We start from the raw sequence: 17,509 nt of genomic DNA on the forward strand, positions 1-17,509 counted from the left end.
GGATACCCAAGAAATCACTTGCATATGAGTCACACTAACAATGGAGTGATGGCATAAAATGACAGAGGCAGTCATTTTCAAAGCGAATATAACTGAAGGCGTTTGAATAGTTTTCTATTAGAATACTGTTTTAGCTTAAGTATGCTAACGTCTATTTCTCATAAACCCACTGAAAAGCATCTAGATCAAATATACCAGTATTATTTTCATCCACCATTATATTTAATTTAAAAAGCATTGAAGTGTCTGTGTGAATTTAAAAAAAAACAATCACTGATGAAAAAAAGAAACTGACCTTCTATGTATGTATAAGCAAGACCTCAACTTGCGAGTCAGCTCAGAGGGTAGGAAGATTTAACTTCTGAGTAGCAGAGTGAATGGAATGGGCTTTAGTCACACCGATCTTGTTCCAATACTTGCTTCTTCACTTTCTAGCTTTATAAAGTTGGACAACTAACTTAACCTCTCTCAGTATGTTTGGGGCCTTATGGAACGGGACAATAAAAACAATCTCAAATGGACTTGGAAACTTACCAACACTTGAACATGCCCAGTGGAGAGCAAGTATCATTTTACTATAGATGCTCACTCATGGCTCAGCACACTGCTGATCCTACAATAGCACTTAATAAGTAGTTGGCAGTCTTATTAAAATTAATAAATATAAACAAAGCAAAAAAAAAATCAACTCTGAAAGGTGGGTATTCACCAATGAAGACTGAGCACGTGGCTACAAATTGGCCCTTCCCTCCCAGTTTTCAGCTGGGGTCTTCTTGCTGCTACAAGAAGCTCATGACTCTTCCACTGCCTCTTCTCATCTACGCCAGACTGCCTCTCACCGAGGGCCAAAGACTGGAAGAACCGTACTAAGCAGGGCCGGCTAGGTAATTTGCAGGGCCCAGTACAAAATGAAACTGTGAGACCCCTTGTTCAAAAAGAAGTAAGAATTTCATGATGGCGACAGTGGAGAACTCAGCCAGGCACTGGGGCCTGCGCCTGGCGCTCAGGTCGCAGTGGTGAAGCTCACAGTGCTGGTGACAAGCACTGTGCAGCCATGGGAAGGGGGAGACCGGTCCTGTGCCATGCAGCGGGACTTAGGGAAATGCTGGGATATAATGGAAGTCTGTGGATTTCGTAAAAGAAGGAGGGCAAGAGAAAATAGTTCTGGCTGGATCTATGCAGAAAGGAATGGTCCCTTCGTTCCTCCTTAAAATAACCCAAGGATTTTTTCTTCGCCCCTGTCACTCCTCACTTGGGGGGAGGGCCGCTGAAAGGATTGCTGCCCAGGCTCTCCACAGCGAAGCAGTGTGGGTAAGGAGGGAGGGAAGCCCAGGGGATGAGGAACGCAACGGGGAAGAATGGACTGGAGCCTAGAGAAGCATCAGAACTTTGTTCTATTTAAAGTCCAGTGGATAACATGGAGGGCTTTTAATTAAGACTTCCTGAAACTGTAATTTTCTTGTTATTTTTACCCCCTCTATTTCCATGTTGTGATGACAGTGAAGCCCTTAGACAAACCTCAAAAGGGCTCTGAACGTTTTTCAAGAATAGAAGGTAGAAGAGAATGAGGGAACACAAACCACATTTCTGTTTTGCAGTGAAGCAAGAAGGGGAAAAAAAAAAGCTTGAAGCAGCAGCTAGAGCCTAGAGCAGAGTTTCTCAATCTTAGCGTTACTGACATTTGGGGTTGGTAATTCTTTGTTGTGGATGTTGAGAAGCATCCTTAGCCTACCAGTAGCACTACCCCAGTAGTGACAACCAAAAATGTCTGGACATTGCCAAGTTTCCCCCAGGTTTGGGGGTAGAAGGGGTGGGAGAGACAACATCAGGTCTGCCTGAGAACCATTGGTCCAGAGAAAAAGATAGGAGAGTAGGATGTTTACAACAGCAGGGGCCCAGATCTCGTAGCAGAAAAAGAAGGCAGACCCCTCCGTTGGCACAGCCATCACTGCAGCCAGCTCCTTTCTCAACTCATAACCATCTCTGTCCCACCTCCTCATTCCTGGCCCTAAGTGATTTGGAGCTGGGTGCCTCTTTGTCACTGCCAGACAATTAACGGGAGAGTAAGATAAAGCAGAAGTGGGAGAAACATTTCTTACCTTAGGAGTTGACGTTTAACACACTTCCTGATAGAGACATGGTTATCAACAGTAATTATTTTTAATAATTCAGACACACTTTAGATTCAGTGGTCTTTGATGGGCTGGTCTGGGATGCTAGAACCATTTATATCGTTTCTATTGGAAGATGTAGAGTTCCAAACAACTGAAACGTGACATTTTATAGCCCACCCTGTAAGCTAGAAGGCCTCTCTCTGTACATACAGATTTTAGAAGGAGCTCTCCGAAACCACCACAGGATCAGAGCATATAAGCAGGTGCAAATCTGTCACTGCTATTGAGAGAGGAAGGCACAGCTCCATTCAGAATGACTTTAGGGTGTCCAAGTGTAGGTACAGCAACAAAACCGAATGGATACACTGATGTTGAACATGTTAACTCCCGTAAATGCTTAGTCTGCAGCTATCAGTAGGGCCTGGCCAACTCTAAACTAAAAGCCAGAGAAAAAACATCTCACCAAACTGAGCCACACAAAAACTTACTTATGTTAGCCTTCATATATTAAAATGCATCTTCTCTCATCTTTTGAAATTCTAATGTCTGTTAGAAAAAAAATAAACTGATTATATAAAACACACTGAAATTTCAATAACGGAACTAAATAAAGTTCATCTAAAAGTCCTACGTATCTGAACTCCTATTTCGTATTGTTTATTTTTAATACCACAGGCTGACTATTAGCTCCTCAGCCAAGAAGCCTGTAATCATCAACTCTAAGGCTGACGAGGAAAACCAGGAGGTCAAGCCTAACGGCCCTGAGCTCTTCAAATCTCCTCCCGCCACATCAGGCTCCTCTGAACCATGTTCCCCTCCTTATCGCCTGTCTCCCAGCCGGAAGCAGCCTGCTGCCTTTCTAAGGTTATTGCTACACTTGGCTCTCGGTCACTGGTCTCCTGCCTCCTCCTGACGAGTCTCATCAATTTGCCCGACTTCTCTGCTCACATTTTCCCTTTTCCCCCTTACTCTCTTGACGCTCCTTCCCCTGAAGTGACAGATACACCTCAAACACCAATAACCTAAAAACTGTCTTTATTCACATGACTTCTCCTTCACACCACCGCTATCTTCCTCCTTTCACTAGGAGAGAAGCTTTCCATTTCATTTCCTCGCCTTCTTTGCATCCTTTTCCTTCGAACCTAGACTCTGCTCCTCCTACCGTGTTTCCCCAAAAATAAGACTGAGCCAGACAATCAGCTCGAATGCATCTTCTGGAGCAAAAATGAATATAAGACCCAGTCTTATTTTACTATAAGACTGGGTATAATATGATATGAGATGATATAATATAATGTAATGTAATGTAATGTAATGTAATGTAATGTAATGTAATGTAATGTAATGTAATGTAATGTAATATAATACAATATAATATCGGGTAATATAAGACCGGGTCTTATATTCGTTTTTGCTCCAAAAGGCGCATTAGAGCTCATTGTCCGCCTAGGTCTTATTTTTGGGGAAATAGGGTACTATATTAACACTGACCTACCCAAGGTCACAGCAATCTTCTAATTACCGAATCCAATTCCTGATTTAAGCCTCCTTTGCTCTACATCACTGTTACAATCGCCGGCTGTCAGAAGACTTATGAAAGTCTGCCTTTTATGATGGGTCTCTGTATGTTTCTGCATTTTCTACTACTATTAAGCAACAAATTGCAACTTCTAACAGTAATTGCCAAAGAAATAAGGCTATTAGCATTTTCTCTAAGGAGAACAACATTCAAAATGCCTAAGATGTGATATACCTTTAAAGTGAGGACAAAAGTGTTAATATTTTGTAAAACAGAAGAACCAAGATTACCTTCAAAATCTCACCATTTTAAGAGTTTTAATCAGCACAGACTCATCCCTGTCAAGAGCACGATGCCAGACACATGGCTGGCACTCAAATGTTTGTGGGGTGAATGTGCAGCTAAGTAGAGGGGGTACAGGGAAGCAGAAAGAACAATGGTGTGGGAGCTAAATGCTTTAATCCTGACTCAACCATTAAATACTGTGCTGTCTTAGGCAAGCCACTTCGTCCCTTGGGATGTATTTCACTAGGAAAATAGAAATACTATTATAATAGTAACTGCCTTATCTGTCTCAGAAGGTTATCAAAACACTGATAAAAATGAGAAAATTCTTTGAAAACACCTATTTTTTTGTTGTTGAATTGCTCAAAATACTTTCAAAAGTTAGGATTTCATAAATTCAATGAATATCTTACTCACTTTTTGAAGGCTTTTGCTGAATCTAATCAAAGAACAAAGGATCTGGTTATGTATTTGTAGACTAAGGCAAAACCCAGAAATTGTGCAGTTCATATTCACTGACTCATGAAAAGCTAAATATGTCAGACACTGGGAGAGGGCTACACAGAGGGACGATTCCTACACAGAAGGAATTCGCCGTCCAGTTTATAAACTGCTCTACTTTAAATCAACCCCATATGATATCTGAGCTGTCTCATTTTAGTTAGCAAAAACCAACTTAACTTAAATATCAGTCTTCAAACATCCAAAGTCAACCATGAGCTACCCCCTTATTTTGTGAGTGGCCTGGGAAGAAAGGGCTAGACGATGACAAGAAAATTATTATGTAAACGAAGGAAAAACTTGATTCATGTGGCTGTGCAAAACTCCAGTAAGATCTCTTGTTAGGGCAAAAGATAACATTTTGGCTAAAGAGGATGGGAGAACGAAGTGAAAGGCGAAAAAGAGAAGCGGAGGATGGGGAAGCAGGAACCATCTGTAGCAGCTGCTTGTCTAAATTTTGTCATACTACCGAACTCACACAAAGTGGGCAGGTAATACTCGTCAGTGACTCCAAAGGTGCCATTACCATAAGACGATCGTGGAATGTGGACTAAAAGCACTCATTCATGATGCCTGTAAGTTTTCCATGTGCTCCTCCCACAGAAAAAGTTATAATAATAACTTTCTTATTAATACATAAGTCCATACAGGGATTTAAGTATGCTCTTCCCTTTCACTTATTTGTCACATTTCCACACACTTGGAGTTATTTGTTCAGTGTCTGTTTTCCTTACTATATTGAAGTTGTTTTATGAGGACAGGGTACATATCTGACTTGTGTGTTTATATAGTACCTGTAATATAATCAGCAATATATATTGTTGAATAAATGAATTAATGATTTCAAAATCCACTCAACTGTAGGAACTTTGATCTGTAATAAGAGCTATCATTATCAGAAGAGATGCCCTTCAGAAAAGCTTCCTTGAAACTAATTTCAATAATGTAAATTAGTTATTCATTTTTTATAGTGTAACATCAATAGATACTATTTCCTTTTTAATATTGATAAATCAGGAAATAGAAGTATATACATACTATTCAAAATATGACATTAAGCAACCACTAGAACTAAAATCAGGTTACAAATGCTCAAAATTATTCTTAGGATGAATTTAAAGAGAAAACCCACACTATAGAATAAAAATAGAAATACCAGAAAATGACAATAAAATATTAAAAACAATATATAAAAACAATGATAGCCTCAAGACCAAACATATCTGTAAAATCAATAAATGTAACGGGAAACTCCCCTATAAAAGAAAAAAAAGACCCTCAGATCAAATGGGAAAAAAAACCCAACTGTGTGTTTTACGTAAGAAATGTATCTAAAAATAAAGGGACTCAGAAAGCTGGGGGGAAAAAAAAAAAAAGAAAAGAGCAAAGAAATAGCAAGCCAATATAGACATTAAGAAAACAAAGATCTCAATATTACTAAGATTACTTCAAGGCAATAAACGTCAAATAAGACAAAGCATAACCCATTATAATTAACTGACTTCTATGAAATAAACGTTATTTTAACAAATTTGATGATAAAATTGGTGTTTGGATTTCCACGGGGAAAAATGCACGCAACTTGTTAAGAAAGCTCTCCTCAATACTTCTTTCCATCTTTCATCAAGATGCTACCAAAAGCGGAGAAAAGAAGGTAGGTATCAAAACAGACACTAAAAATATTAAAAAATAGTACCAGAAAATATTATGAACATTATACCACTAGATATGAAAATTATGATAGGCACATATTCCTAGAAAAAGATGTTCTCAAAACTGGTATAAAAAGAAATATAAAATATGAATACTCATCCATGTAACTTTTTTAAAAAGTTGAATCTGTAATTTCAAGCTTTCCCATTTGAAAAAAAAAAAAGAAAACCTTAGGCTGAGATGGCTTTATAATTCTTCCAAACATTTAAAGAAAGTACTAATCTGACACAAACTCTTCCAGAGAATGGTAAAAGAGGGATCACCTCCCAGCTTACTTTATGAGGCCAACAAAACTTTGATAATAAAGCTGGAGAAGATTACGAGAAAAAAAAATGCAAGTCTCTCTCTCATTAACATAAAAGCAAAAAATCTAAAACAAAGTAACAGCAAACCTAAACAGCTATAACAATGACAATATATCATGACCATTTTGGGCTTAATCCAGTAATCCAAACTTTGTTTCACACTCAAAAAAAATTAGGCAAGGCAATTCACCACATAAACCTATTACTATAATTCACTGTATTAACAGAATAAATAAAAATCATTTTATCATTTAAGTAGGTAGAAAAAAAGAACCTGATAAAATTCAATACCCATTCATGAAAAATATTCTTAGTAAACTTTGAATAAAAATGAATTTCTGTAATCTGACAAAGGGTACTCATAAAAAATACCCACAGCATACATTATATTTAATGAAGAAACTTTAAAAACGCTCCCTGGTATCACAAATGAGACAAGGATACCTGTTATTACTTCTATTCAAGATTGTATTGGAAGTCCGAACCAGTGAAATAAGACAAGGAAAAAAAATAAATGAAAGGTTTAAGGATCAACAAGAAAGAAATAAAATTCATTTGCAGATGACATGTTTGTTCATGTATAAAGTTAAGGAGACTCATTCATTACTTAATAAGTGAATTTAGGAAGATAACTGAATACACAGTCAATATACAAAATTAACATATATATTCGCAACAAATAAAAAATTTTAAATTCAATGCAATCACTTAGAGTAGCATTAAAAAACATCAACTGTCTAGAAATCAATTAAAGATGTGTACGCTCTCTAGACTGAAAATTATAAAATATTAATGGAGGGATATATAAGATTCATGAATTACAAGACTATTGTTAATTCTCTCCCAAATTAATCTATAGATATAAACCCTAGCAGGTTTTGGGGAACACTGGACAAGCTGAGTCTAAAGTTGATATGGAAATGCAAATAACCAAGACTAGCTAAGATAATTTTGAACCAAAAATAACAAAGCTGCAAAACTTACATTAACAGACATCAAGACTTTTTATAAAAATATAGTTATTAAGACAATGTGGTATGGGGAAAGAATAAACAGACCCATGAAACAGAACAGAGTGTAGAAACAGATTCACATGTACAAACAGAACAAAGGAATAGAACAGGGAGTCCAAAAACCTGACTTTCACAGAACTGTCACACTTTCACATCTGACGTTTAACATTCTCACATGACATTTCACACATGACAGGAAGTGACAGTGCAAAGTAATAGAAAAAGAATGGTCTTTTCATTAGATGGTGCTGGGTCAATTAAATATCCACATTGGAAAAAATAAATCTACCTCACATCATACACAAAAGTCAATTCCTAACGGATTGCAGACCTAAATGCAAAAGTCAAACAAAGCTTTCAGAAGACAGGGGAATGTACCCATAACCTTGTAGTAAGCAAAAACTTCTTAAACATGTCACAGGAATACAAAGGAAGAGACTGATAAATTAAAGCATATTTTTTTACTTTTTATAAATCTGTATTGTGAAGTACTACATACAGAAAACTGCAAAAACAAAACAAAAAACAAGCATATAGCTCACTAAAGTTTCACAAAGCAAATACACTCATGTAAGTACCACCCAGATCAAGAAACTGAATATTACTAGTATCCCCTGTACCCTCCCAGTCCCTGTCCCACTTCCCAGCTCACTCGAAAGTATGAACTTACATTTATCAAAGACATCATTAAGAGAGTAAAAAAGGTAAGCCACAAACGGGGAGAAGACATTTGAGATGTGTGTGTGTGTGTGTGTGTGTGTGTGTGTGTGTAACAAAAAAACTAAGGCACAAAAGACTTGAAGAGGTACTTCAAATAAAAGGATGCTATATGGCCAATAAACATGTAAATGGTGCTCAATATCATTAGTTACCAAGAAAACACAAAACTATAATGAAATGCCCTAAAATACGTACCACAATGTTTAAAATTTTAAAGACTGACAATGCCAAGTGTTGACCAGGATTTGAAGAAACTGTACACCACCAGTAGAAGTGTAACTTCATATAACTTCTTTGGAAAACTATTTGATATTATGTAATAAAGCTGAACATATTATATATTCTATGACCCAGCAATTCTACTGCTAGGTATAAACGCAAAACTAAAAACATGCACTAGAATATTCATTTAAACAATAGCCATAAAAACCAATAAGAACCTAAAATAAACAACAACAAAACAGTTAATACAGGGAACAGAGAAACGCTAAATGTCAAACAAATAAGAAATATCCCTATAATTAATATATTCAAGAGTAAGAGTAGAAGTTGTACCCATAAAACAAGAACAGTAAAATTTTATATATAAAAGCCAAGACAGAGCTGCTGGCAATTAAACATAGGATCACAATTAAAAATTCAAAAAAGTACTAAAAGTTAAAATCAAGAAAATAGCCCAGAAAGTAAAAACACAACAATGATAATGAGACGGAAAATATAAAAGTAGAAATAGGAAAATTCAAAGGTGGCAATACCCAACTTACACAAAGGGAAAAATGAAAAATCGTAAATATACTAAAAACTTTCAGAGAAAAAAAAAACTGTAAAAGAGGAACACAGATTCAGCATGGTTTTGGATTTCTCTTCAGCAACCTTGAAGTTAGAGAACAGTGAAACAATGTCCTCAAGACGCCAGGGAAACGATGTTCAATCCAGGATTACATATCCAGACAAACTTAATTGTGTCCAAGTGGAATGAAGTTATTTCTCATGTGCAGGTTTTCAAAAACTTTACCTCCCTTTATACTTTATTAGAAAGCTACTGGATGATTTACAAATTGAGAGTGTACGCTAAGACAGAAAAGACAGAAATCCAGAAATGTAGAAACACAGCAGAGCTACAGCCACCCAGCAGGACCAGAGGATGGATCTAGACTGAAGGGGAGCAGAGGTGATTCCAGAAAAACACAAGAATGAACCCCACGGACTTCAGCATAAGGAAAATTTTATTGATGGGCATAAATGAGGCAGAAATGAAAACGCATTAGGAAATACTAACTATAATTTGAAATAACACCTAGCATACAATTCTTAAGATCAATAACAACAATAAAGCATTATAACAGCAATTCTGATGACGATAGCGCATGAATTGCCCTACTGATGAATATTTTCAATCATAATATAAACACTGACTATTTAACCTATTTAACTAAAAATGTGATACAACTATGTTGAACACATGAGAGCAGAGAGAAAGAATTATGTACTCATCTACCACTGTGGGAAGTCAAGAAATAACATCTAAAATTAACAAATAAACAAACAGCATAATAAATATATTATTCAGAAATAGAGAGGTAATTATAAAGAGAAATAACAAGAATTGAGAATAAATGCTTCTGGAAATGGGACTAACAGACATAAAAGTAGGAACTATTGTTTTGAAACATTAGTTTTTTAGTATTTGTTTAACTCTATATTCCTATGCGACTTAGAAAATTTTTAAAGTTCAAAACTGGCACGGATCTCCCCACATGATAGTTTAAATATTTTTAAATGGACTAGAATAATACATGATGATTAAGGTTACTATGAATAGATAACCAATGGATTCATTAGTTTTTTTAAAAAATTCACACATCATCTTTCAGCTACAACTCTTAACCTCCATAAAGACTGACAAGTCTCCAAACCAGTTTTCTGTCCAGGGCTCCAACCCATCATCTTTTACTACCTGGATACCCCATGACTGCTTTAAGAGTATAAATTTCCTAATACTCATATTTATAGTTTATTACTTAAAAAATATACTGAGCTACTCCTCGATGTTTCCATATTCCTGCTAATGACATTGTTCTCCCATTTACCTAAATTCTAAGACTCTTCTCACAGGCACAGGTGATCAGTCAATAAATTTTGTCAATTATTTTACGACCAGCAGGAAACAAATTTTAGTTACGTCCTAACTTCCTACAGTTTTTCCAATGGTCTCCTAGTGTTAAGTCAGTCCTCATGCTACACACAATTAGTCAGATTAAAACCTCTGTCTAGAATGTCCTCCCCATAATTCTCTGCTCTCGTATTTATTTGTCTGTCTCTCTCCTTGTTACACTAGAAGGTAAGTTCCATGAGATCAGGGACTTTGTTTTGTTCACTGTGGTATCCTCACTACTTAGAACAGTGCCTGGCACAAGTCAAGGACTCAAGTTATGGTATTTGAATTGAAAATCATTAATTCATTAATTCAACAAATGCATAATAGAGATCCTGTAGACAAAGCAATGAATAACTAATACATTTATGATCTGAAAAGGAGAAGGGAGAAACACCAAGTCCAGACTTGATGAATCAGAGGCTTTCTGAACAGATGAAGTGATATCTAAGATCAGACTTGAGGGATGAGTAGGAAAGAGCTAATTATAGTTGGGAAAGAAAACAGCATGACATATGAACAGGGAGGCAAGGACAGGGCACATACAGGAGGGAGATGAAGAGCACATTCAAAAATCTACAGAAAGTTTCATGTGACTCAAGTATAGAACCAGAGAAGGAAGTGAGGCCGGAGAGAAAAGCAGAAACTGAATCATGAAGGATTTTGTAAGTAATGCTAGGTGTTTTGACTTTGTAAGTCATATTTAGGTTTTTTGACCTAAAAACTAATCAATAGAATAACACTATTAGATCTTCACGTCAGATGGAGGTTCTGGATGCAATATACGGAATGAATTGAAGAGAATAAGACAAGCAGGAGGGAGATGAAATGAAATGACAGTTACCTGGTATAGAGATGGAGCAAGTGAATATTTAGGAGTAGAGTCAATAGGGCTTGTTGGATAATTAGAGTTTAGGGTAAAAGATGTTTGGGGTAAAAGAGTCAAGGATGATGCTCAGTTTCCTGGCTTAGGCAGCCAGGGGACAGTAGCACCTTCACTGAGGTGAAGCACATAGAAGAAAGGGCCAGTGTGACAGAATGATGCTGGAGTTTAAGAAGCTGAATTAGAGGTGCTGGTGAGTCTTCCAAGCGAACAATGTTTAGATGGATTGATAAAAACAATGGAAGCTCAGGGTAAAGATACCAGTTTGGAAACATTAACATATAGATGATAACTGAAGCCATGAGAATGAATGAAATCATCCATGGAGGGTTCCCGTCCAGAGAAGAATGCCAAGTATTCCCGGGGAAACCCCACCATTTAAAAACATAGATAGAGAAAGAAGAACCTAAGAAGGGGATTGAGAAAAAACAAGGAAGGAGGAAAACCAAGCGAGTACAGTGTCACAGAATTTTGCAGAAGTCGGGTAGTCACAGTGCCTAATGCTACAGCAGGTAAGTAACTGAAGTACCAAAATGTGTCCATCCAATTTCGTAAGGAAACAGCTATCTTGATGACAACAGTTCAAGTGGCACAGTGGGAACAAAAGCTATACTTCAGAGATATAAAAATTAAGAGGCAAAGTAGATAGTAAATACAGACAACTCCAAGAAGTTTGACTGTAAAGGGAAAGGAAAGGAAATCCTAAAGAAGACATAGAGTGAAATAAATAATAAGATAGGGAAAATTTGAATACAGTTAAATGCTTTGGGAAGAAGGCAGTTTAGAGAGAGAAGTTGAAGATGAAAGGCAGCTGACATAATCCACTGAGTAAGATCGGAAAGAGAAGTAGGAAGGGATGCATCTGGGGCGCACAGATGTTACAATTAGCTCTGGGCAACAAGGAGATGCATTCAAGTTCAGTTCAGAAGGGTAATAAAAAAACTACTCCCTTGTTCAAAATCCTCTAATCATTTCTCATTTGCAAAATTAAACACAAAGGCTTTAGTCTATTGAAATAAATGCAAATTTAAAATAACATTTTATATATTGAACTACCAAAATAAAGGAAGAGTATAGATAATACTCAATGCCATAGAAGATAAGCTGAAACTGGAATGCACGTAACTTTTCAATATACTTTTAATTTGGTACAATTCTGTGGAAATCAATTTGCCACAATGCATCAAAAATCATAAATATTCACACTAATTATATTTCTGGGAATCTATCCCAAGGAAACATTGTAAAATGTAGGAAGGAACTTATATACATAAGGATATTCACTGGAGTACTACCTATAAGAGTGAAAAATTGTGGAAAGAATATGGAAATGGTTAAGTAAATCATATGCTAGCAAATACACAGTTGTTGGGGCAATATACGGTTAATTATATCACACAAATTATATAAAATATGAATAAAATATACATAATCTAAAGTTAGGTAAAACTTTTTTAAGTATGTATATATATATTATGATCATATTTTCAAAAGGCGTATTAAAATATTGAAATATAAAAATGATAAAATACTATTATAATTACATTATAAAAAAAGAATTATAGGTATTTTTCTTTTGTCTATTCCGAATTTCTTTATCTTATTAAGTAAAGCAAATGATAACACTTTTAAAACTTGTAAAGACTGATATTTAAGGAAACCCTTGACTACATTCTCAGCTCCCATGACTTTCCATGAAAACCCTGATCTCCAACTTATTTGTCTCCTCATTCCTGCCCATTGCCATGTAACAGCTTTGCAAACACTACTCTCCCTAATTGCAATGTCCTCTCCCTCTCATTTGGTTTTCTAAATCCCACTCAATCTGCACAGTTCGGTACATTTCCATATCTCTTCTAAAGATTTCCCCCAACCTCCTAGCCATAGTAACCTTACCCTTCTTGAGCATCCTTTGCACTTGTCTATAGTACTTATCTGACACTTTGTACATGGCATCTTTCCAACATTGCCCAGAATAATGCTTTTAAGTGGTACTGGGCAACATGTCATCTGTCCTCTGCACGCCCATGTCCATGGCAACATTATTCACAATAGACAAGACATGGAAACCATCTAGGTGTGCATCAATGAATGAACAGATACAGAAATGTCACACACACACAAATGGATTATCAGCCATAAAAAAAGAACAAAATCGTGCCGTTGGCAATAACATGAATGAACCCCGAAGGCTTTATGCTAAGTGAAATAGGCCAAACAGAAAAAGACAAATACTGTATGATCTCACTTATATGTGGAATCTAAAAGAGCAGAACTCATAAAAACAGGAGAGTATACTAGTGACTGCCAGGAGCGAGGGGGTGAGGGAAGTGGGAAGATGTTGGTTAAAGCTACCAACTTTCAGTTATAAGATGAGTAAGTTCTGGGTACCTAATGTACAGCATGGTGGCTACAGTTAACAATAGTGTACTGTGTACCTGAAAGTTAAGAGAGACCTTAAATATTATTACCACCACCACCACGACCGCCACCACGACCACCACCACCACCACCACCACCACCACCACCACCACCACAACAAAAAAATGGTAATTATGTGGAGCGATGGATGTGTTAACTAGTGTTATTGTGGTAATCATTTTGCAATGTATATGTGTATCAAATCATCATCACATTGTACACCTTAAATTTACACAATGTTAAATGTCAATTATATCTCAATAAAGTTGGAAAAAATCATTCTGAAAAAAGGCTGACTTCTGGAAGGGAGTAAAAGAAAGTTTCATATCCTGTGAAAGAAGAATTAGCAAACAAAATAAAAGAAAAAAATCTAGACTCAAATGGAAGATTTAAATCCGCTTCACTGATTCAAATATTTACTTTTTGGTTAAAAAAAAAAAGTAAATGTTCTATACAAAATGTAATTAATATTCAAGGACTATCAAAAACACCTAAAGCCTATCAGCACCCTATAGTCTAATAATTAAAAGGAGGAAGTAATGACTGAAAGATGAAAGTTCTGATTTGAGTTATGATAAAAGAGAAAAAAGTGAGACCAGAAAGAGTCCAAGATGACAGCATCAAAGAAATAAGGAAGAAACAGAAATGTGCGTTCTTCATATATTGAAAGAAGAAAACTAGGAAAGACACCTCTAACAGTAAAATCACAATTCAACTAGATTCAAAACAATTTTGAATGTATTTTACGTATCTGGCCAAATAAGGACATCTCAATGATTTTACTGTTTGGGATAATGTTCTTATAGTTGAGAGAGTTCCCTCCACCCCACTCCAGATTTCTTTTTAATCTAATGAAAAAACAAGTGCTCATTAAATAAGATGATAGTATATATAAAAACATCTAGCTACTTACCCTACCATAACCAGGTTTTACAAATTCCATCTCTACCTTATAATTTTAATCATAGGCAGAAATCACTGCTGAATTCTGTTTAATGCACTTCTGCTTACATTACCTTATTTGCACTATGAAAGCTATGGCATGTTCAAGGATTCACTACATTAGGGATTCATAATTTCTATATTTTACAGAAATCAAATCAGACTGCCATATAATGACCTAGGCATAGGATGTGTTATATAAGATGGAATTATTAATTTCACATCTAAATAACTTCAAACCTAGAGCCTAGATTAAGATCCAAAAATCTAATCCTAGTTCCAGGTCTCAAAATTCAACACTTTGAAAGGAATTACAATACCACTAGCTTGAATACCTTATTAAAAGAATGTGATACGGTTAAAGAGAAACACATTTATATCTATAGGAACCACAAAAATAGAAACCTCACTGTCTAATTAATTTACTCTATCATCAAAATAACTTCTCCAAATGGAGTATTTGGCAATTTATATTACTAATCTAGTTAAATGCAGCTATGCAAAAAGTGGCAAAATTGGAAGAATCATTTTTGCTTATGTATTTTTTGCTATCTCCTCAACAATATTGGCAGTCATCTGCCATATGTATGTTAAAATATAATTAAAGTCAGTATCTTGCCTTTACTAGCAACCTTGACTCTAAACCAGAATAGTCACGGTGACAGGTCATGACTTTAAAAACATTAATACAAAAGTTGTCTCTCTACTGTTATCCTGCATTTGCCCAATGCATAGTCCTATATTTTGAACTCTTATGAGGTAGTAGTCAAATATTACCTCAATTCTTATGTTGAAGATAAAGAAGGGGGAAAGACAACTAATAATGTCTTACTATAATCAAAAACATTCAGCAAAAACTGTCAGATGACATGAGGATAAAGTGAAAAACAGTCCAAACTAATGGAAAAGTAACCTCCTAAAAAATTTTAACACTTCCTGTCTATGCAAGCTGCAAGAAACATAAAACCCTCAAAAGATCTGGGGTAAAATGAAATAAGTTTTGGGTATTTTTTTTGGGGGGGGAGAATCTTTTGACATATTCATTTGAGACAAATCTCATAAATCTTAATAAAAGGAAAACTTAAAACTACTCAACATACCAAAGAATAAAGAGCAACTAATCTGGTTGCTTCAACTTTAAAAATCTAGGTTATCAACATCTTTACAGCCAGATAAACACTCAGTAATACTGTAGTTTTTAAAATCTGTGACTAAACTTACGTGCAGAAAACAATTAAATTACTGTTACAATTAACATAATTTGCTACTCAAACGGTCTTTAACCAAAGTATTTGGGTTTACAGAGTACATTGAGAACAATTTGGCAAAGAAAAGATGAGGATAAAATCTACTAAATACTCTCTCCCCTCAATAAGACAACTCAGATTTCCAACACGGAACTAATATTTTTAGTTATTCCACTCTCTTTATTTTTTGGGCTTTTTGAAGCAAACTGTCTTAGCCAATTACATACTTTTAAATTTTTCATTAAAAAATCTTTACAAGAAAATGATTTAAAAAATCACCAAAAAGCCAAAGGACAAGATGTTCAAGACTTTAGACAGTATCTAAGGAAGAGTACAATCAGGGAACAGCTTTATCAAGGTGGGCAAAGTTCAGAACAGCAGAATTCCTTCCCTGTTGTAATGAATACACTAAAACTCACAGTGCAGTTGGTGACTATCTCTGGGTCCTGTAGTAAAACAGAAGGGAAAAGCCTGGCACAGGAAGCTGAATGGCCCACAGAAACCTAAGTGGTGACAAGAGCCTAAAGGCACATGCAGGTATGCATCTTTTATATTGGATGTGATACACTTACATGGCCCCTGTTGAATCTCTTGGGGACCAACAGTAAAGCAAGTTTAGAACTTCAAATCTTGAGACATCTATAGCAAGATGCTGATCCAATGTGGCTCCAAATATCTTCTGTTTTCCTGGCTCACCTGAAGAGGAAAAAACACTACAGAGGATGTGGGAACTGAATTTCCTTATGTAGTTTCTTCTAGAGCAACTGTCTGAAAGTTTTGGCCCAATCCTTTATGAAGTCTGGAGATGAGACACTTGAGGGACTTAGTGAAAACCAAAATTCAAATGAAAAGGTGGAGACATCTACAAGGGGAATACGAGAGCAAAAGATAATCGTCGTCCTAGGTAAATCAGTGTTTCTAATCCCTGAGTGGGAGGAGGCAGAGAAAGGAGAGAAAAAAAATGCACAGAGAGTTTCTCCCTCCAGTCCCTCACCCCAACTGCTACTGAAAATTCACAACGTACCTAAACTTTTGACCACAATTAGGGAGTGAATAAGCAAGATTACTTGGAAAGTTTAAGCATTTTGTCAAGTCTCCCTCCCCTGGCTATTTGGCATTATTATTAAGGAGCAGGGAGGCCTTTCAGATAATACTTTTTTTCTAAGAAAAGATTTGGTTGAATACAGCTTGAGGCAATAAAGAAAGAGAATAATAAATTCAATTTATACAAAAATGGAAGTCACAGGACAATATACCATATTGACATATACCGTATTTCTTTAATTGTTTTTCAAAAGGGGAAGGACAGCTTTCATGTTATAAGAAATCAGAACAAAAAGTCATTTTCAAATAATAGAAAATATTTTTTAAACTAAGCAACACAAACTACATGCTTCATCCCCTTAGGAAATACTATCCCTAGAAAGAATCTTTAAAAGACTAAGATTAGCAGAACCCAGTCTGAAGTACATTAACACACAAAAGCATAACAATGTAGTCTATAATATGAAATTAATTTAGATTCATTTTTATAATTAACTTCTTAAATTTTTTCTTAAAACATTTTACCTAAATATTGAATTAGTTCTTCGCCAGCATTCATGTAATAGCCTAGGACATAAAACAAACTTCTTTCCAAATTTATTCCATTTTAACCAAAGTTTACTTGAACTATACCTGGTAAAAAATAC

The 17,509-nt window shown here is 35.7% G+C and overlaps 1 protein-coding gene across 1 annotated transcript in view; it reads right to left on the reverse strand.

Moving 5' to 3' along the window:
• The window catches only part of MBD2 (methyl-CpG binding domain protein 2), a 58,731-nt gene that overhangs the window by 11,195 nt on the left and 30,027 nt on the right, over window positions 1-17,509 (reverse strand). The gene's annotated exons all lie outside the window — the stretch shown is intronic.

This window comes from Rhinolophus sinicus, chromosome 4 (assembly GCF_057876585.1).
Source record: "Rhinolophus sinicus isolate RSI-liver-muscle chromosome 4, RSI-T2T, whole genome shotgun sequence".
Lineage (NCBI taxonomy): Eukaryota > Metazoa > Chordata > Mammalia > Chiroptera > Rhinolophidae > Rhinolophus > Rhinolophus sinicus.